The sequence below is a fragment of the Liolophura sinensis genome, chromosome 13, assembly GCF_032854445.1.
Source record: "Liolophura sinensis isolate JHLJ2023 chromosome 13, CUHK_Ljap_v2, whole genome shotgun sequence".
In the NCBI taxonomy this organism is placed as follows: domain Eukaryota; kingdom Metazoa; phylum Mollusca; class Polyplacophora; order Chitonida; family Chitonidae; genus Liolophura; species Liolophura sinensis.
The window spans coordinates 6,591,334-6,610,392 of NC_088307.1; the positions used below are offsets into that span (position 1 = coordinate 6,591,334).

The following is a 19,059-nucleotide window of genomic DNA, read 5'->3' on the forward strand; positions in this document are numbered from 1 at the left end:
AGACAGGCACTGATGAGGCTGCGAGTGACGTCCCCTTGGCCTTGCTAGGCATCCCTCCAAGCTGCCGGCATAGACAGGTCCACATTTTGATGCTCAACCTATGTCAAGATTTTTATGGCCTCTTTCTAACAGGCTGGGCCAGGCATGCACCAAAGCTTATTGGCCACGGAATGTTTGGGACTGAGCTACAGCGCTAAACTTTAACACTGTCGCATATTGGAAATAATGGGGATATGGGGCCATTTTGCTTTGCATGCAAGCGGTACCGGGATCGATGCGCGGCATTTCCAAACAACTTTTTCTGCAATAAGCTCAAAGTTCACTTTTAGATAGTAGTTTCAGGCTTTAGAAAACATAAGAGGGTTTTTTTTAGATTCGCAGGCAAAGCAATATATATATATTTTTTTCGCTCATTCCTTTTCTATTAGCAGGCCTTAGGCTAGAAGGTTGTCCTTAATGTATACTACATACTCCAGCAAGGGAAGCTAGCTCAAATTTTAGAGCGCTCGCTTAGCATGCGAGAGGTACCGGGATCGATGCCCGGGTTCGCCAAGTAGTACATTGTTTTTGATCGTGTTGCACAACCGTTTCAAGAAAGCCTACTCGTCCAAACCATTCACCAATTCTGATGTTTATAATGACTAAGAAGCCAGGTACATAAGTGTGCAGCACCACATCCTATTTTCCTTAACAGCCACAAGATTCGTCTTACTCATATGGGGATACGTGGAAAATTCTTCATGGGGGGGGCTAGCTCACATGGTAGAGCGCTCGCTTTGCATGCGAGAGGCACCGGGATCAATGCCCGGGCTCTCCAAACAACACTTACTGCAATAAGCTCAAAGTTCTCTTTTGAATAGTAGTTTCAGCTTGTAGAAACATAAGCAAATTTATTTTGAAATTTCACCGGCCAATATATTTTCGCTGATACCTGTGTTTTCAGCAGGTCTTAGGTTAGATGTCATTCACTTGATAACGATGCTAGTATCTGCATCGAAACGTTGTGTTTAAATAAACCAAGAAGTTGTACATCCATAAGAATGCCTTGTCCAGTGTAGATGTTGTTCTTAATACATACTACATCAACAAAACAAGGGGAGCCACAAGGAGACACAAGGAGACAGGTAGTGATGAGGCTGCGAGTGACGTCCCCTTGGCCTTGCTAGGCATCCCTCCCAGCTGCGGCATAGACAGGTCCACATTTTGATGCTCAACCTATGTCAAGATTTTTATGGCCTCTTTCTAACAGGCTGGGCCAGGCATGCACCAAAGCTTATTGGCCACGGAATGTTTGGGACCGAGCTACAGCGCAAAACTTTAACATTGTCGCATATTGGAAATAATCAGGATATGGGGCCATTTTGCTGAACAGCCACAAGTTTCGTCGTACTGATATGAAGAGATTTTAAAAGGTTCTCATGGTGGTTTGGGGGAGGGGGGGGCGTCGTAGTCAACATGGTAGAGCGCGCTTTTCATGCAAGCGGTACCGGGATCGATGCGCGGCATTTCCAAACAACATTTAATGCAATGAGCTCAAAGTTCACTTTTAGATAGTAGTTTCAGGCTTTAGAAAACATAAGAGGGTTTTTTATTAGATTCGCACGCCAAGCAATATATATACATTTTTTTACTCATTCCTTTTATATTAGCGGGCCTTAGGCTAGAAGGTTTCCTTAATGTATACTACATACTCCAGAAAAAGGAGCTAGCTCAAATGGTAGAGCGCTCGCTTAGCATGCGAGAGATACCGGGATCGATGCCCGGGATCTCCAAGTAGTACACTGTTTTTGGTCGTGTTGCACACCGTTTCAAGAAAGCCTACTCGTCCAAACCATTCACCAATTCTGATGTTTATGATGACTGAGAAGCCAGGTACATAGGTGTGCAGCACCACATCCTATTTTCCTTAACAGCCACAAGATTCGTCTTAGTCATATGGGGATACGTGGAAAATTCTTCATGGGGGGCTAGCTCACATGGTAGAGCGCTCGCTTTGCATGCGAGAGGTACCGGGATCGATGCCCGGGCTCTACAAACAACATTTACTGCAATAAGCTCAAAGTTCTCTTTTGAATAGTAGTTTCAGCTTGTAGAAACATAAGCAAGTTTATTTTGAAATTTCACCGGCCAATATATTTTCGCTGATACCTGTGTTTTCAGCAGGTCTTAGGCTAGATGTTGTTCTTAATGCATACTGCATCAACAAACAAAGGGAGCCACAAGGAGACAGGTAGTGATGAGGCTGCGAGTGACGTCCCCTTGGCCTTGCTAGGCATCCCTCCCAGCTGCCGGCATAGACAGGTCCACATTTTGATGCTCAACCTATCTCAAGATTTTTATGGCCTCTTTCTAACAGGCTGGGCCAGGCATGCACCAAAGCTTATTGGCCACGGAATGTTTGGGACTGAGCTACAGCGCTAAACTTTAACATTGTCGCATATCGGGAATAATGAGGATATGGGGCCATTTTGCTGAACAGCCACAAGTTTCGTCGTACTGATATGAAGAGATTTTAAAAGGTTCTCATGGTGGTTTGGGGGAGGGGGGGGGGGCGTCGTAGTCAACATGGTAGAGCGCGCTTTGCATGCAAGCGGTACCGGGATCGATGAGCGGCATTTCCATACAACTTTTCCTGCAATGAGCTCAAAGTTCACTTTTAGATAGTAGTTTCAGGCTTTAGAAAACATAAAAGGGGTTTTTTTTAGATTCGCAGGCCAAGCAATATATATATATTTTTTCGCTCATTCCTTTTCTATTAGCAGGCCTTAGGCTAGAAGGTTGTCCTTAATGTATACTACATACTCCAGCAAGGGGAGCTAGCTCAAATGGTAGAGCGCTCGCTTAGCATGCGAGAGGTACCGGGATCGATGCCCGGGTTCTCCAAGTAGTACATTGTTTTTGATCGTGTTGCACACCGTTTCAAGAAAGCCTACTCGTCCAAACCATTCACCAATTCTGATGTTTATGATGACTGAGAAGCCAGGTACATAGGTGTGCAGCACCACATCCTATTTTCCTTAACAGCCACAAGATTCGTCTTACTCATATGGGGATACGTGGAAAATTCTTCACGGGGGGGCTAGCTCACATGGTAGAGCGCTCGCTTTGCATGCGAGAGGTACCGGGATCGATGCCCGGGCTCTCCAAACAACATTTTCTGCAATAAGCTCAAAGTTCTCTTTTGAATAGTAGTTTCAGCTTGTAGAAACATAAGCAAGTTTATTTTGAAATTTCACCGGCCAATATATTTTCGCTGATACCTGTGTTTTCAGCAGGTCTTAGGCTAGATGTTGTTCTTAATACATACTACATCAACAAACAAGGGGAGCCACAAGGAGACACAAGGAGACAGGTAGTGATGAGGCTGCAAGTGACGTCCCCTTGGCCTTGCTGGGCATCCCTCCCAGCTGCCGGCATAGACAGGTCCACATTTTGATGCTCAACCTATGTCAAGATTTTGATGGCCTCTTTCTTACAGGCTGGGCCAGGCATGCACCAAAGCTTATTGGCCACGGAATGTTTGGGACTGAGCTGCAGCGCTAAACTTTAACATTGTCGCATATTGGGAATATTGAGGATATGGGGCCATTTTGCTGAACAGCCACAAGTTTCGTCGTACTGATATGAAGAGATTTTAAAAGGTTCTCATGGTGGTTTGGGGGAGGGGGGGGGGCGTCGTAGTCAACATGGTAGAGCGCGCTTTGCATGCAAGCGGTACCGGGATCGATGCGCGGCATTTCCAAACAACTTTTTCTGCAATAAGCTCAAAGTTCACTTTTAGATAGTAGTTTCAGGCTTTAGAAAACATAAGAGGGTTTTTTTTAGATTCGCAGGCAAAGCAATATATATATATTTTTTCGCTCATTCCTTTTCTATTAGCAGGCCTTAGGCTAGAAGGTTGTCCTAAATGTATACTACATACTCCAGCAAGGGGAGCTAGCTCAAAAGGTAGAGCGCTCGCTTAGCATGCGAGAGGTACCAGGATCGATGCCCGGGTTCGCCAAGTAGTACATTGTTTTTGATCCTGTTGCACACCGTTTCAAGAAAGCCTACTCGTCCAAACCATTCACCAATTCTGATGTTTATAATGACTAAGAAGCCAGGTACATAAGTGTGCAGCACCACATCCTATTTTCCTTAACAGCCACAAGATTCGTCTTACTCATATGGGGATACGTGGAAAATTCTTCATGGGGGGCTAGCTCACATGGTAGAGCGCTCGCTTTGCATGCGAGAGGTACCGGGATCGATGCCCGGGCTCTCCAAACAACATTTACTGCAATAAGCTCAAAGTCCTCTTTTGAATAGTAGTTTCAGCTTGAAGAAACATAAGCAAGTTTATTTTGAAATTTCACCGGCCAATATATTTTCGTTGATACCTGTGTTTTCAGCAGGTCTTAGGCTAGATGTTGTTCTTAATACATACTACATCAACAAACAAGGGGAGCCACAAGGAGACACAAGGAGACAGGCACTGATGAGGCTGCGAGTGACGTCCCCTTGGCCTTGCTAGGCATCCCTCCAAGCTGCCGGCATAGACAGGTCCACATTTTGATGCTCAACCTATGTCAAGATTTTTATGGCCTCTTTCTAACAGGCTGGGCCAGGCATGCACCAAAGCTTATTGGCCACGGAATGTTTGGGACTGAGCTACAGCGCTAAACTTTAACACTGTCGCATATTGGAAATAATGGGGATATGGGGCCATTTTGCTGAACAGCCACAAGTTTCGTCGTACTGATATGAAGAGATTTTAAAAGGTTCTCATGGTGGTTTGGGGGAGGGGGGGGGGGTGTCGTAGTCAACATGGTAGAGCGCGCTTTGCATGCAAGCGGTACCGGGATCGATGCGCGGCATTTCCAAACAACTTTTACTGCAATGAGCTCAAAGTTCACTTTTAGATAGTAGTTTCAGGCTTTAGAAAACATAAGAGGGTTTTATTTTTAGATTAGCAGGCCAAGCAATATATATATATTTTTTCGCTGATTCCTTTTCTATTAGCAGGCCTTAGGCTAGAAGGTTGTCCTTAATGTATACTACATACTCCAGCAAGGGAAGCTAGCTCAAATTTTAGAGCGCTCGCTTAGCATGCGAGAGGTACCGGGATCGATGCCCGGGTTCGCCAAGTAGTACATTGTTTTTGATCGTGTTGCACACCGTTTCAAGAAAGCCTACTCGTCCAAACCATTCACCAATTCTGATGTTTATAATGACTAAGAAGCCAGGTACATAAGTGTGCAGCACCACATCCTATTTTCCTTAACAGCCACAAGATTCGTCTTACTCATATGGGGATACGTGGAAAATTCTTCATGGGGGGGCTAGCTCACATGGTAGAGCGCTCGCTTTGCATGCGAGAGGCACCGGGATCAATGCCCGGGCTCTCCAAACAACACTTACTGCAATAAGCTCAAAGTTCTCTTTTGAATAGTAGTTTCAGCTTGTAGAAACATAAGCAAATTTATTTTGAAATTTCACCGGCCAATATATTTTCGCTGATACCTGTGTTTTCAGCAGGTCTTAGGTTAGATGTCATTCACTTGATAACGATGCTAGTATCTGCATCGAAACGTTGTGTTAAATAAACCAAGAAGTTGTACATCCATAAGAATGCCTTGTCCAGTGTAGATGTTGTTCTTAATACATACTACATCAACAAACAAGGGGAGCCACAAGGAGACACAAGGAGACAGGTAGTGATGAGGCTGCGAGTGACGTCCCCTTGGCCTTGCTAGGCATCCCTCCCAGCTGCCGGCATAGACAGGTCCACATTTTGATGCTCAACCTATGTCAAGATTTTTATGGCCTCTTTCTAACAGGCTGGGCCAGGCATGCACCAAAGCTTATTGGCCACGGAATGTTTGGGACCGAGCTACAGCGCAAAACTTTAACATTGTCGCATATTGGAAATAATCAGGATATGGGGCCATTTTGCTGAACAGCCACAAGTTTCGTCGTACTGATATGAAGAGATTTTAAAAGGTTCTCATGGTGGTTTGGGGGAGGGGGGGGCGTCGTAGTCAACATGGTAGAGCGCGCTTTTCATGCAAGCGGTACCGGGATCGATGCGCGGCATTTCCAAACAACATTTAATGCAATGAGCTCAAAGTTCACTTTTAGATAGTAGTTTCAGGCTTTAGAAAACATAAGAGGGTTTTTTATTAGATTCGCACGACAAGCAATATATATACATTTTTTTACTCATTCCTTTTATATTAGCGGGCCTTAGGCTAGAAGGTTTCCTTAATGTATACTACATACTCCAGAAAAAGGAGCTAGCTCAAATGGTAGAGCGCTCGCTTAGCATGCGAGAGATACCGGGATCGATGCCCGGGATCTCCAAGTAGTACACTGTTTTTGGTCGTGTTGCACACCGTTTCAAGAAAGCCTACTCGTCCAAACCATTCACCAATTCTGATGTTTATGATGACTGAGAAGCCAGGTACATAGGTGTGCAGCACCACATCCTATTTTCCTTAACAGCCACAAGATTCGTCTTAGTCATATGGGGATACGTGGAAAATTCTTCATGGGGGGCTAGCTCACATGGTAGAGCGCTCGCTTTGCATGCGAGAGGTACCGGGATCGATGCCCGGGCTCTACAAACAACATTTACTGCAATAAGCTCAAAGTTCTCTTTTGAATAGTAGTTTCAGCTTGTAGAAACATAAGCAAGTTTATTTTGAAATTTCACCGGCCAATATATTTTCGCTGATACCTGTGTTTTCAGCAGGTCTTAGGCTAGATGTTGTTCTTAATGCATACTGCATCAACAAACAAAGGGAGCCACAAGGAGACAGGTAGTGATGAGGCTGCGAGTGACGTCCCCTTGGCCTTGCTAGGCATCCCTCCCAGCTGCCGGCATAGACAGGTCCACATTTTGATGCTCAACCTATCTCAAGATTTTTATGGCCTCTTTCTAACAGGCTGGGCCAGGCATGCACCAAAGCTTATTGGCCACGGAATGTTTGGGACTGAGCTACAGCGCTAAACTTTAACATTGTCGCATATCGGGAATAATGAGGATATGGGGCCATTTTGCTGAACAGCCACAAGTTTCGTCGTACTGATATGAAGAGATTTTAAAAGGTTCTCATGGTGGTTTGGGGGAGGGGGGGGGCGTCGTAGTCAACATGGTAGAGCGCGCTTTGCATGCAAGCGGTACCGGGATCGATGAGCGGCATTTCCATACAACTTTTCCTGCAATGAGCTCAAAGTTCACTTTTAGATAGTAGTTTCAGGCTTTAGAAAACATAAAAGGGGTTTTTTTTAGATTCGCAGGCCAAGCAATATATATATATTTTTTCGCTCATTCCTTTTCTATTAGCAGGCCTTAGGCTAGAAGGTTGTCCTTAATGTATACTACATACTCCAGCAAGGGGAGCTAGCTCAAATGGTAGAGCGCTCGCTTAGCATGCGAGAGGTACCGGGATCGATGCCCGGGTTCTCCAAGTAGTACATTGTTTTTGATCGTGTTGCACACCGTTTCAAGAAAGCCTACTCGTCCAAACCATTCACCAATTCTGATGTTTATGATGACTGAGAAGCCAGGTACATAGGTGTGCAGCACCACATCCTATTTTCCTTAACAGCCACAAGATTCGTCTTACTCATATGGGGATACGTGGAAAATTCTTCACGGGGGGGCTAGCTCACATGGTAGAGCGCTCGCTTTGCATGCGAGAGGTACCGGGATCGATGCCCGGGCTCTCCAAACAACATTTTCTGCAATAAGCTCAAAGTTCTCTTTTGAATAGTAGTTTCAGCTTGTAGAAACATAAGCAAGTTTATTTTGAAATTTCACCGGCCAATATATTTTCGCTGATACCTGTGTTTTCAGCAGGTCTTAGGCTAGATGTTGTTCTTAATACATACTACATCAACAAACAAGGGGAGCCACAAGGAGACACAAGGAGACAGGTAGTGATGAGGCTGCAAGTGACGTCCCCTTGGCCTTGCTGGGCATCCCTCCCAGCTGCCGGCATAGACAGGTCCACATTTTGATGCTCAACCTATGTCAAGATTTTGATGGCCTCTTTCTTACAGGCTGGGCCAGGCATGCACCAAAGCTTATTGGCCACGGAATGTTTGGGACTGAGCTGCAGCGCTAAACTTTAACATTGTCGCATATTGGGAATATTGAGGATATGGGGCCATTTTGCTGAACAGCCACAAGTTTCGTCGTACTGATATGAAGAGATTTTAAAAGGTTCTCATGGTGGTTTGGGGGAGGGGGGGGGGGCGTCGTAGTCAACATGGTAGAGCGCGCTTTGCATGCAAGCGGTACCGGGATCGATGCGCGGCATTTCCAAACAACTTTTTCTGCAATAAGCTCAAAGTTCACTTTTAGATAGTAGTTTCAGGCTTTAGAAAACATAAGAGGGTTTTATTTTTAGATTCGCAGGCCAAGCAATATATATATATTTTTTCGCTGATTCCTTTTCTATTAGCAGGCCTTAGGCTAGAAGGTTGTCCTTAATGTATACTACATACTCCAGCAAGGGAAGCTAGCTCAAATTTTAGAGCGCTCGCTTAGCATGCGAGAGGTACCGGGATCGATGCCCGGGTTCGCCAAGTAGTACATTGTTTTTGATCGTGTTGCACACCGTTTCAAGAAAGCCTACTCGTCCAAACCATTCACCAATTCTGATGTTTATAATGACTAAGAAGCCAGGTACATAAGTGTGCAGCACCACATCCTATTTTCCTTAACAGCCACAAGATTCGTCTTACTCATATGGGGATACGTGGAAAATTCTTCATGGGGGGGCTAGCTCACATGGTAGAGCGCTCGCTTTGCATGCGAGAGGCACCGGGATCAATGCCCGGGCTCTCCAAACAACACTTACTGCAATAAGCTCAAAGTTCTCTTTTGAATAGTAGTTTCAGCTTGTAGAAACATAAGCAAATTTATTTTGAAATTTCACCGGCCAATATATTTTCGCTGATACCTGTGTTTTCAGCAGGTCTTAGGTTAGATGTCATTCACTTGATAACGATGCTAGTATCTGCATCGAAACGTTGTGTTAAATAAACCAAGAAGTTGTACATCCATAAGAATGCCTTGTCCAGTGTAGATGTTGTTCTTAATACATACTACATCAACAAACAAGGGGAGCCACAAGGAGACACAAGGAGACAGGTAGTGATGAGGCTGCGAGTGACGTCCCCTTGGCCTTGCTAGGCATCCCTCCCAGCTGCCGGCATAGACAGGTCCACATTTTGATGCTCAACCTATGTCAAGATTTTTATGGCCTCTTTCTAACAGGCTGGGCCAGGCATGCACCAAAGCTTATTGGCCACGGAATGTTTGGGACCGAGCTACAGCGCAAAACTTTAACATTGTCGCATATTGGAAATAATCAGGATATGGGGCCATTTTGCTGAACAGCCACAAGTTTCGTCGTACTGATATGAAGAGATTTTAAAAGGTTCTCATGGTGGTTTGGGGGAGGGGGGGGCGTCGTAGTCAACATGGTAGAGCGCGCTTTTCATGCAAGCGGTACCGGGATCGATGCGCGGCATTTCCAAACAACATTTAATGCAATGAGCTCAAAGTTCACTTTTAGATAGTAGTTTCAGGCTTTAGAAAACATAAGAGGGTTTTTTATTAGATTCGCACGCCAAGCAATATATATACATTTTTTTACTCATTCCTTTTATATTAGCGGGCCTTAGGCTAGAAGGTTTCCTTAATGTATACTACATACTCCAGAAAAAGGAGCTAGCTCAAATGGTAGAGCGCTCGCTTAGCATGCGAGAGATACCGGGATCGATGCCCGGGATCTCCAAGTAGTACACTGTTTTTGGTCGTGTTGCACACCGTTTCAAGAAAGCCTACTCGTCCAAACCATTCACCAATTCTGATGTTTATGATGACTGAGAAGCCAGGTACATAGGTGTGCAGCACCACATCCTATTTTCCTTAACAGCCACAAGATTCGTCTTAGTCATATGGGGATACGTGGAAAATTCTTCATGGGGGGCTAGCTCACATGGTAGAGCGCTCGCTTTGCATGCGAGAGGTACCGGGATCGATGCCCGGGCTCTACAAACAACATTTACTGCAATAAGCTCAAAGTTCTCTTTTGAATAGTAGTTTCAGCTTGTAGAAACATAAGCAAGTTTATTTTGAAATTTCACCGGCCAATATATTTTCGCTGATACCTGTGTTTTCAGCAGGTCTTAGGCTAGATGTTGTTCTTAATGCATACTGCATCAACAAACAAAGGGAGCCACAAGGAGACAGGTAGTGATGAGGCTGCGAGTGACGTCCCCTTGGCCTTGCTAGGCATCCCTCCCAGCTGCCGGCATAGACAGGTCCACATTTTGATGCTCAACCTATCTCAAGATTTTTATGGCCTCTTTCTAACAGGCTGGGCCAGGCATGCACCAAAGCTTATTGGCCACGGAATGTTTGGGACTGAGCTACAGCGCTAAACTTTAACATTGTCGCATATCGGGAATAATGAGGATATGGGGCCATTTTGCTGAACAGCCACAAGTTTCGTCGTACTGATATGAAGAGATTTTAAAAGGTTCTCATGGTGGTTTGGGGGAGGGGGGGGGGGGGCGTCGTAGTCAACATGGTAGAGCGCGCTTTGCATGCAAGCGGTACCGGGATCGATGAGCGGCATTTCCATACAACTTTTCCTGCAATGAGCTCAAAGTTCACTTTTAGATAGTAGTTTCAGGCTTTAGAAAACATAAAAGGGGTTTTTTTTAGATTCGCAGGCCAAGCAATATATATATATTTTTTCGCTCATTCCTTTTCTATTAGCAGGCCTTAGGCTAGAAGGTTGTCCTTAATGTATACTACATACTCCAGCAAGGGGAGCTAGCTCAAATGGTAGAGCGCTCGCTTAGCATGCGAGAGGTACCGGGATCGATGCCCGGGTTCTCCAAGTAGTACATTGTTTTTGATCGTGTTGCACACCGTTTCAAGAAAGCCTACTCGTCCAAACCATTCACCAATTCTGATGTTTATGATGACTGAGAAGCCAGGTACATAGGTGTGCAGCACCACATCCTATTTTCCTTAACAGCCACAAGATTCGTCTTACTCATATGGGGATACGTGGAAAATTCTTCACGGGGGGGCTAGCTCACATGGTAGAGCGCTCGCTTTGCATGCGAGAGGTACCGGGATCGATGCCCGGGCTCTCCAAACAACATTTTCTGCAATAAGCTCAAAGTTCTCTTTTGAATAGTAGTTTCAGCTTGTAGAAACATAAGCAAGTTTATTTTGAAATTTCACCGGCCAATATATTTTCGCTGATACCTGTGTTTTCAGCAGGTCTTAGGCTAGATGTTGTTCTTAATACATACTACATCAACAAACAAGGGGAGCCACAAGGAGACACAAGGAGACAGGTAGTGATGAGGCTGCAAGTGACGTCCCCTTGGCCTTGCTGGGCATCCCTCCCAGCTGCCGGCATAGACAGGTCGACATTTTGATGCTCAACCTATGTCAAGATTTTGATGGCCTCTTTCTTACAGGCTGGGCCAGGCATGCACCAAAGCTTATTGGCCACGGAATGTTTGGGACTGAGCTGCAGCGCTAAACTTTAACATTGTCGCATATTGGGAATATTGAGGATATGGGGCCATTTTGCTGAACAGCCACAAGTTTCGTCGTACTGATATGAAGAGATTTTAAAAGGTTCTCATGGTGGTTTGGGGGAGGGGGGGGCGGCGTAGTCAACATGGTAGAGCGCGCTTTGCATGCAAGCGGTACCGGGATCGATGCGCGGCATTTCCAAACAACTTTTTCTGCAATAAGCTCAAAGTTCACTTTTAGATAGTAGTTTCAGGCTTTAGAAAACATAAGAGGGTTTTTTTTAGATTCGCAGGCAAAGCAATATATATATATTTTTTCGCTCATTCCTTTTCTATTAGCAGGCCTTAGGCTAGAAGGTTGTCCTAAATGTATACTACATACTCCAGCAAGGGGAGCTAGCTCAAATGGTAGAGCGCTCGCTTAGCATGCGAGAGGTACCAGGATCGATGCCCGGGTTCGCCAAGTAGTACATTGTTTTTGATCGTGTTGCACACCGTTTCAAGAAAGCCTACTCGTCCAAACCATTCACCAATTCTGATGTTTATAATGACTAAGAAGCCAGGTACATAAGTGTGCAGCACGACATCCTATTTTCCTTAACAGCCACAAGATTCGTCTTACTCATATGGGGATACGTGGAAAATTCTTCATGGGGGGGGGGGGTGCGGGGGTGCTAGCTCACATGGTAGAGCGCTCGCTTTGCATGCGAGAGGTACCGGGATCGATGCCCGGGCTCTCCAAACAACATTTACTGCAATAAGCTCAAAGTTCTCTTTTGAATAGTAGTTTCAGCTTGTAGAAACATAAGCAAATTTATTTTGAAATTTCACCGGCCAATACATTTTCGCTGATACCTGTGTTTTCAGCAGGTCTTAGTCTAGATGTTGTTCTTAATACATACTACATCAAAAAATAAGGGGAGCCACAAGGAGACACAAGGAGACAGGTAGTGATGAGGCTGCGAGTGACGTCCCCTTGGCCTTGCTAGGCATCCCTCACAGCTGCCGGCATAGACAGGTCCACATTTTGATGCTCAACCTATGTCAAGATTTTTATGGCCTCTTTCTAACAGGCTGGGCCAGGCATGCACCAAAGCTTATTGGCCACGGAATGTTTGGGACTGAGCTACAGCGCTAAACTTTAACATTGTCACATATCGGGATCAATGAGGATATGGGGCCATTTTGCTGAACAGCCACAAGTTTCGTCGTACTGATATGAAGAGATTTTAAAAGGTTCTCATGGTGGTTTGGGGGAGGGGGGGCGTCGTAGTCAACATGGTAGAGCGCGCTTTGCATGCAAGCGGTACCGGGATCGATGCGCGGCATTTCCAAACAACTTTTTCTGCAATAAGCTCAAAGTTCACTTTTAGATAGTAGTTTCAGGCTTTAGAAAACATAAGAGAGTTTTTTGTAGATTCGCAGGCCAAGCAAAATATATACATTTTTTCACTCATTCCTTTTTCTATTAGCAGGCCTTAGGCTAGAAGGTTTCCTTAACGTATACTACATACTCCAGCAAGGGGAGCTAGCTCAAATGGTAGAGCGCTCGCTTAGCATGCGAGAGGTACCGGGATCGATGCCCGGGTTCTCCAAGTAGTACATTGTTTTTGATCGTGTTGCACACCGTTTCACGAAAGCCTACTCGTCCAAACCATTCACCAATTCTGATGTTTATAATGACTGAGAAGCCAGGTTCATAAGTGTGCAGCACCACATCCTATTTTCCTTAACAGCCACAAGATTCGTCTTAGTCATATGGGGATACGTGGAAAATTCTTCATGGGGGGGCTAGCTCACATGGTAGAGCGCTCGCTTTGCATGCGAGAGGTACCGGGATCGATGCCCGGGCTCTCCAAACAACATTTTCTGCAATAAGCTCAAAGTTCTCTTTTGAATAGTAGTTTCAGCTTGTAGAAACATAAGCAAGTTTATTTTGAAATTTCACCGGCCAATATATTTTCGCTGATACCTGTGTTTTCAGCAGGTCTTAGGCTAGATGTTGTTCTTAATACATACTACATCAACAAACAAGGGGAGCCACAAGGAGACACAAGGAGACAGGTAGTGATGAGACTGCAAGTGACGTCCCCTTGGCCTTGCTAGGCATCTCTCCCAGCTGCCGGCATAGACAGGTCCACATTTTGATGCTCAACCTATGTCAAGCTTTTTATGGCCTCTTTCTAACAGGCTGGGCCAGGCATGCACCAAAGCTTATTGGTCACGGAATGTTTGGGACTGAGCTACAGCGCTAAACTTTAACACTGTCGCATATTGGAAATAATGAGGATATGGGGCCATTTTGCTGAACAGCCACAAGTTTCGTCGTACTGATATGAAGAGATTTTAAAAGGTTGTCATGGTGGTTTGGGGGAGGGGGGGCGTTGTAGTCAACATGGTAGAGCGCGCTTTGCATGCAAGCGGTACCGGGATCGATGCGCGGCATTTCCAAACAACTTTTACTGCAATAAGCTCAAAGTTCACTTTTAGATAGTAGTTTCAGGCTTTAGAAAACATAAGAGGGTTTTTTGTAGATTCGCAGGCCAAGCAATATATATATATATTTTTTCGCTCATTCCTTTTCTATTAGCAGGCCTTAGGCTAGAAGGTTGTCCTTAATGTGTACTACATACTACAGCAAGGGGAGCTAGCTCAAATGGTAGAGCGCTCGCTTAGCATGCGAGAGGTACCGGGATCGATGCCCGGGTTCTCCAAGTAGTACATTGTTTTTGATCGTGTTGCACACCGTTTCAAGAAAGCCTACTCGTCCAAACCATTCACCAATTCTGATGTTTATAATGACTGAGAAGCCAGGTTCATAAGTGTGCAGCACGACATCCTATTTTCCTTAACCGCCACAAGATTCGTCTTAGTCATATGGGGATACGTAGAAAATTCTTCATGGGTTGCTAGCTCACATGGCAGAGCGCTCGCTATGCATGCGAGAGGTACCGGGATCGATGCCCGGGCTCTCCAAACAACATTTACTGCAATAAGCTCAAAGTTCTCTTTTGAATAGTAGTTTCAGCTTGTAGAAACATAAGCAAGTTTATTTTGAAATTTCACCGGCCAATATATTTTCGCTGATACCTGTGTTTTCAGCAGGTCTTAGGCTAGATGTTGTTCTTAATACATACTACATCAACAAACAAGGGGAGCCACAAGGAGACACAAGGAGACAGGTAGTGATGAGGCTGCGAGTGACGTCCCCTTGGCCTTGCTAGGCATCCCTTCCAGCTGCCGGCATAGACAGGTCCACATTTTGATGCTCAACCTATGTCAAGATTTTTATAGCCTCTTTCTAACAGGCTGGGCCAGGCATGCATCAAAGCTTATTGGCCACGGAATGTTTGGAACTGAGCTACAGCGCTAAACTTTAACACTGTCGCATATTGGAAATAATGAGGATATGGGGCCATTTTGCTGAACAGCCACAAGTTTCGTCGTACTGATATGAAGAGATTTTAAAAGGTTCTCATGGTGGTTTGGGGGAAGGGGGGGGGGTCGTCGTAGTCAACATGGTAGAGCGCGCTTTTCATGCAAGCGGTACCGGGATCGATGCGCGGCATTTCCAAACAACTTTTACTGCAATAAGCTCAAAGTTCACTTTTAGATAGTAGTTTCAGGCTTTAGAAAACATAAGAGGGTTTTTTGTAGATTCGCAGGCCAAGCAATATATATATATTTTTTCGCTCATTCCTTTTCTATTAGCAGGCCTTAGACTAGAAGGTTGTCCTTAATGTATACTACATACTCCAGCAAGGGGAGCTAGCTCAAATGGTAGAGCGCTCGCTTAGCATGCGAGAGGTACCGGGATCGATGCCCGGGTTCTCCAAGCAGTACATTGTTTTTGATCGTGTTGCACACCGTTTCAAGAAAGCCTACTCGTCCAAACCATTCACCAATTCTGATGTTTATGATGACTGAGAAGCCAGGTACATAGGTGTGCAGCACCACATCCTATTTTCCTTAACAGCCACAAGATTCGTCTTACTCATATGGGGATACGTGGAAAATTCTTCACGGGGGGCTAGCTCACATGGTAGAGCGCTCGCTTTGCATGCGAGAGGCACCGGGATCGATGCCCGGGCTCTCCAAACAACATTTACTGCAATAAGCTCAAAGTCCTCTTTTGAATAGTAGTTTCAGCTTGTAGAAACATAAGCAAGTTTATTTTGAAATTTCACCGGCCAATATATTTTCGCGGATACCTGTGTTTTCAGCAGGTCTTAGTCTAGATGTTGTTCTTAATACATACTACATCAACAAACAAGGGGAGCCACAAGGAGACACAAGAAGACAGGTACTGATGAGGCTGCGAGTGACGTTTCCTTGGCCTTGCTAGGCATCCCTCCAAGATGCTGGCATAGACAGGTCGACATTTTGATGCTCAACCTATGTCAAGATTTTTATGGCCTCTTTCTAACAGGCTGGGCCAGGCATGCACCAAAGCTTATTGGCCACGGAATGTTTGGGACCGAGCTACTGCGCTAAACTTTAACATTGTCGCATATTGGAAATAATGAGGATATGGGGCCATTTTGCTGAACAGCCACAAGTTTCGTCGTACTGATATGAAGAGATTTTAAAAGGTTCTCATGGTGGTTTGGGGGAGGGGGGGGGCGTCGTAGTCAACATGGTAGAGCGCGCTTTGCATGCAAGCGGTACCGGGATCGATGCGCGGCATTTCCAAACAACTTTTACTGCAATAAGCTCAAAGTTCACATTTAGATAGTAGTTTTAGGCTTTAGAAAACATAAGAGGGGTTTTCTTAGATTCGCAGGCCAAGCAATATATATATATTTTTTCGCTCATTCTTTTTCTATTAGCAGGCCTTAGGCTAGAAGGTTGTCCTTAATGTATACTACATACTCCAGCAAGGGGAGCTAGCTCAAATGGTAGAGCGCTCGCTTAGCATGCGAGAGGTACCGGGATCGATGCCCGGGTTCTCCAAGTAGTACATTGTTTTTGATCGTGTTGCACACCGTTTCAAGAAAGCCTACTCGTCCAAACCATTCACCAATTCTGATGTTTATAATGACTGAGAAGCCAGGTTCATAAGTGTGCAGCACCACATCCTATTTTCCTTAACAGCCACAAGATTCGTCTTAGTCATATGGGGATACGTAGAAAATTCTTCATAAGTTGCTAGCTCACATGGCAGAGCGCTCGCTTTGCATGCGAGAGGTACCGGGATCGATGCCCACGTTCGCCAAGTAGTACATTGTTTTTGATCGTGTTGCACACCGTTTCAAGAAAGCCTACTCGTCCAAACCATTCACCAATTCTGATGTTTATAATGACTGAGAAGCCAGGTACATAAGTGTGCAGCACCACATCCTATTTTCCTTAACAGCCACAAGATTCGTCTTACTCATATGGGGATACGTGGGAAATTCTTCATGGGGGGGCTAGCTCACATGGTAGAGCGCTCGCTTTGCATGCGAGAGGTACCGGGATCGATGCCCGGGCTCTCCAAACAACACTTACTGCAATAAGCTCAAAGTTCTCCTTTGAATAGTAGTTTCAGTTTGTAGAAACATAAGCAAATTTATTTTGAAATTTCACCGGCCAATATATTTTCGCTGACACCTGTGTTTTCAGCAGGTCTTAGGCTAGATGTCATTCACTTGATAACGATGCTAGTATCTGCATCGAAACGTTGTGTTAAATAAACCAAGAAGTTGTACATCCATAAGAATGCCTTGTCCAGTGTAGATGTTGTTCTTAATACATACTACATCAACAAACAAGGGGAGCCACAAGGAGACACAAGGAGACAGGTAGTGATGAGGCTGCGAGTGACGTCCCCTTGGCCTTGCTAGGCATCCCTCCCAGCTGCCGGCATAGACAGGTCCACATTTTGATGCTCAACCTATGTCAAGATTTTTATGGCCTTTTTCTAACAGGCTGGGCCAGGCAAGTACCAAAGCTTATTGGCCACGGAATGTTTGGGACTGAGCTACAGCGCTAAACTTTAACATTGTCGCATATTGGAAATAATGAGGATATGGGGCCATTTTGCTGAACAGCCACAAGTTTCGTCGTACTGATATGAAGAGATTTTAAAAGGTTCTCATGATGGTTTGGGGGAGGGAGGGTGGCGTCGTAGTTTACATGGTAGAGCGCGCTTTGCATGCAAGCGGTACCGGTATCTATGCGCGGCATTTCCTAACAACTTTTACTGCAATGAGCTCAAAGTTCACTTTTAGATAGTAGTTTCAGGCTTTAGAAAACATAAGAGGGTTTTTTTTCAGATTCGCAGGCCAAGCAATATATATACATTTTTTCACTCATTCCTTTTTCTATTAGCAGGCCTTAGGCTAGAAGGTTTCCTTCACGTATACTACATACTCCAGCAAGGTGAGCTAGTTCAAATGGTAGAGCGCTCGCTTAGCATGCGAGAGGTACCGGGATCGATGCCCGGGTTCTCCAAGTAGTACATTGTTTTTGATCGTGTTGCACACCGTTTCAAGAAAGCCTACTCGTCCAAACCATTCACCAATTCTGATGTTTATAATGGCTGAGAAGCCAGGTACATAAGTGTGCAGCACCACATCCTATTTTCCTTAACAGCCACAAGATTCGTCTTACTCATATGGGGATACGTGGAAAATTCTTCATGGGGGGCTAGCTCACATGGTAGAGCGCTCGCTTTGCATGCGAGAGGTACCGGGATCGATGCCCGGGCTCTCCAAACAACATTTACTGCAATAAGCTCAAAGTTCTCTTTTGAATAGTAGTTTCAGCTTGTAGAAACATAAGCAAGTTTATTTTGAAATTTCACCGGCCAACATATTTTCGCTGATACCTGTGTTTTCAGCAGGTCTTAGGCTAGATGTCATTCACTTGATAACGATGCTAGTATCTGCATCGAAACGTTGTGTTAAATAAACCAAGAAGTTGTACATCCATAAGAATGCCTTGTCCAGTGTAGATGTTCTTAATACATACTACATCAACAAACAAGGGGAGCCACAAGGAGACACAAGGAGACAGGTATTGATGAGGCTGCGAGTGACGTCCCCTTGGCCTTGCTAGGCATCCCTCCCAGCTGCCGGCATAGACAGGTCCACATTTTCATGCTAAACCTATGTCAAGATTTTTATGGCCTCTTTCTAACAGGCTGGGCCAGGCATGCACCAAAGCTTATTGGCCACGGAATGTTTGGGACTGAGCTAAAGCGCTAAACTTTAACATTGTCGCATATTCGGAATAATGAGGATATGGGGCCATTTTGCTAAACAGCCACAAGTTTCGTCGTACTGATATGAAGAGATTTTAAAACGTTCTCATGGTGGTTTGGGGGAGGGGGGGGGGCGTCGTAGTCAACATGGTAGAACGCGCTTTGCATGCAAGCGGTACCGGGATCGATGCGCGGCATTTCCAAACAACTTTTACTGCAATAAGCTCAAAGTTCACTTTTAGATAGTAGTTTCAGGCTTTAGAAAACATAAGAAGGTTTTTTTAGATTCGCAGGCCAAGCAATATATATATATA

The 19,059-nt window shown here is 45.0% G+C and overlaps 18 non-coding genes across 18 annotated transcripts; all 18 read left to right on the forward strand.

Annotated features, from left to right (window-relative positions):
- Positions 1–744: 744 nt before the first annotated feature.
- On the forward strand, positions 745–817 carry Trnaa-ugc (transfer RNA alanine (anticodon UGC)). The gene has a single exon. It is a non-coding gene; the product is annotated as a tRNA-Ala (tRNA).
- A 1,993-nt stretch (positions 818–2,810) lies between these two features.
- On the forward strand, positions 2,811–2,883 carry Trnaa-agc (transfer RNA alanine (anticodon AGC)). The gene has a single exon. It is a non-coding gene; the product is annotated as a tRNA-Ala (tRNA).
- A 190-nt stretch (positions 2,884–3,073) lies between these two features.
- Trnaa-ugc (transfer RNA alanine (anticodon UGC)) lies at positions 3,074–3,146 on the forward strand. The gene has a single exon. It is a non-coding gene; the product is annotated as a tRNA-Ala (tRNA).
- Positions 3,147–4,192: 1,046 nt separating this feature from the next.
- On the forward strand, positions 4,193–4,265 carry Trnaa-ugc (transfer RNA alanine (anticodon UGC)). The gene has a single exon. It is a non-coding gene; the product is annotated as a tRNA-Ala (tRNA).
- Positions 4,266–5,315: 1,050 nt separating this feature from the next.
- Trnaa-ugc (transfer RNA alanine (anticodon UGC)) lies at positions 5,316–5,388 on the forward strand. The gene has a single exon. It is a non-coding gene; the product is annotated as a tRNA-Ala (tRNA).
- Positions 5,389–7,378: 1,990 nt separating this feature from the next.
- Positions 7,379–7,451, forward strand: Trnaa-agc (transfer RNA alanine (anticodon AGC)). Its single transcript has one exon. It is a non-coding gene; the product is annotated as a tRNA-Ala (tRNA).
- Positions 7,452–7,641: 190 nt separating this feature from the next.
- Positions 7,642–7,714, forward strand: Trnaa-ugc (transfer RNA alanine (anticodon UGC)). The gene has a single exon. It is a non-coding gene; the product is annotated as a tRNA-Ala (tRNA).
- A 1,050-nt stretch (positions 7,715–8,764) lies between these two features.
- Trnaa-ugc (transfer RNA alanine (anticodon UGC)) lies at positions 8,765–8,837 on the forward strand. The gene has a single exon. It is a non-coding gene; the product is annotated as a tRNA-Ala (tRNA).
- Positions 8,838–10,831: 1,994 nt separating this feature from the next.
- On the forward strand, positions 10,832–10,904 carry Trnaa-agc (transfer RNA alanine (anticodon AGC)). Its single transcript has one exon. It is a non-coding gene; the product is annotated as a tRNA-Ala (tRNA).
- Positions 10,905–11,094: 190 nt separating this feature from the next.
- On the forward strand, positions 11,095–11,167 carry Trnaa-ugc (transfer RNA alanine (anticodon UGC)). The gene has a single exon. It is a non-coding gene; the product is annotated as a tRNA-Ala (tRNA).
- Positions 11,168–13,081: 1,914 nt separating this feature from the next.
- Trnaa-agc (transfer RNA alanine (anticodon AGC)) lies at positions 13,082–13,154 on the forward strand. The gene has a single exon. It is a non-coding gene; the product is annotated as a tRNA-Ala (tRNA).
- A 190-nt stretch (positions 13,155–13,344) lies between these two features.
- Trnaa-ugc (transfer RNA alanine (anticodon UGC)) lies at positions 13,345–13,417 on the forward strand. Its single transcript has one exon. It is a non-coding gene; the product is annotated as a tRNA-Ala (tRNA).
- A 783-nt stretch (positions 13,418–14,200) lies between these two features.
- Trnaa-agc (transfer RNA alanine (anticodon AGC)) lies at positions 14,201–14,273 on the forward strand. The gene has a single exon. It is a non-coding gene; the product is annotated as a tRNA-Ala (tRNA).
- A 1,048-nt stretch (positions 14,274–15,321) lies between these two features.
- Trnaa-agc (transfer RNA alanine (anticodon AGC)) lies at positions 15,322–15,394 on the forward strand. Its single transcript has one exon. It is a non-coding gene; the product is annotated as a tRNA-Ala (tRNA).
- Positions 15,395–15,583: 189 nt separating this feature from the next.
- Trnaa-ugc (transfer RNA alanine (anticodon UGC)) lies at positions 15,584–15,656 on the forward strand. Its single transcript has one exon. It is a non-coding gene; the product is annotated as a tRNA-Ala (tRNA).
- Positions 15,657–16,439: 783 nt separating this feature from the next.
- Trnaa-agc (transfer RNA alanine (anticodon AGC)) lies at positions 16,440–16,512 on the forward strand. The gene has a single exon. It is a non-coding gene; the product is annotated as a tRNA-Ala (tRNA).
- Positions 16,513–16,964: 452 nt separating this feature from the next.
- Trnaa-ugc (transfer RNA alanine (anticodon UGC)) lies at positions 16,965–17,037 on the forward strand. Its single transcript has one exon. It is a non-coding gene; the product is annotated as a tRNA-Ala (tRNA).
- Positions 17,038–18,183: 1,146 nt separating this feature from the next.
- Positions 18,184–18,256, forward strand: Trnaa-ugc (transfer RNA alanine (anticodon UGC)). Its single transcript has one exon. It is a non-coding gene; the product is annotated as a tRNA-Ala (tRNA).
- The last annotated feature ends 803 nt before the right edge of the window (positions 18,257–19,059 follow it).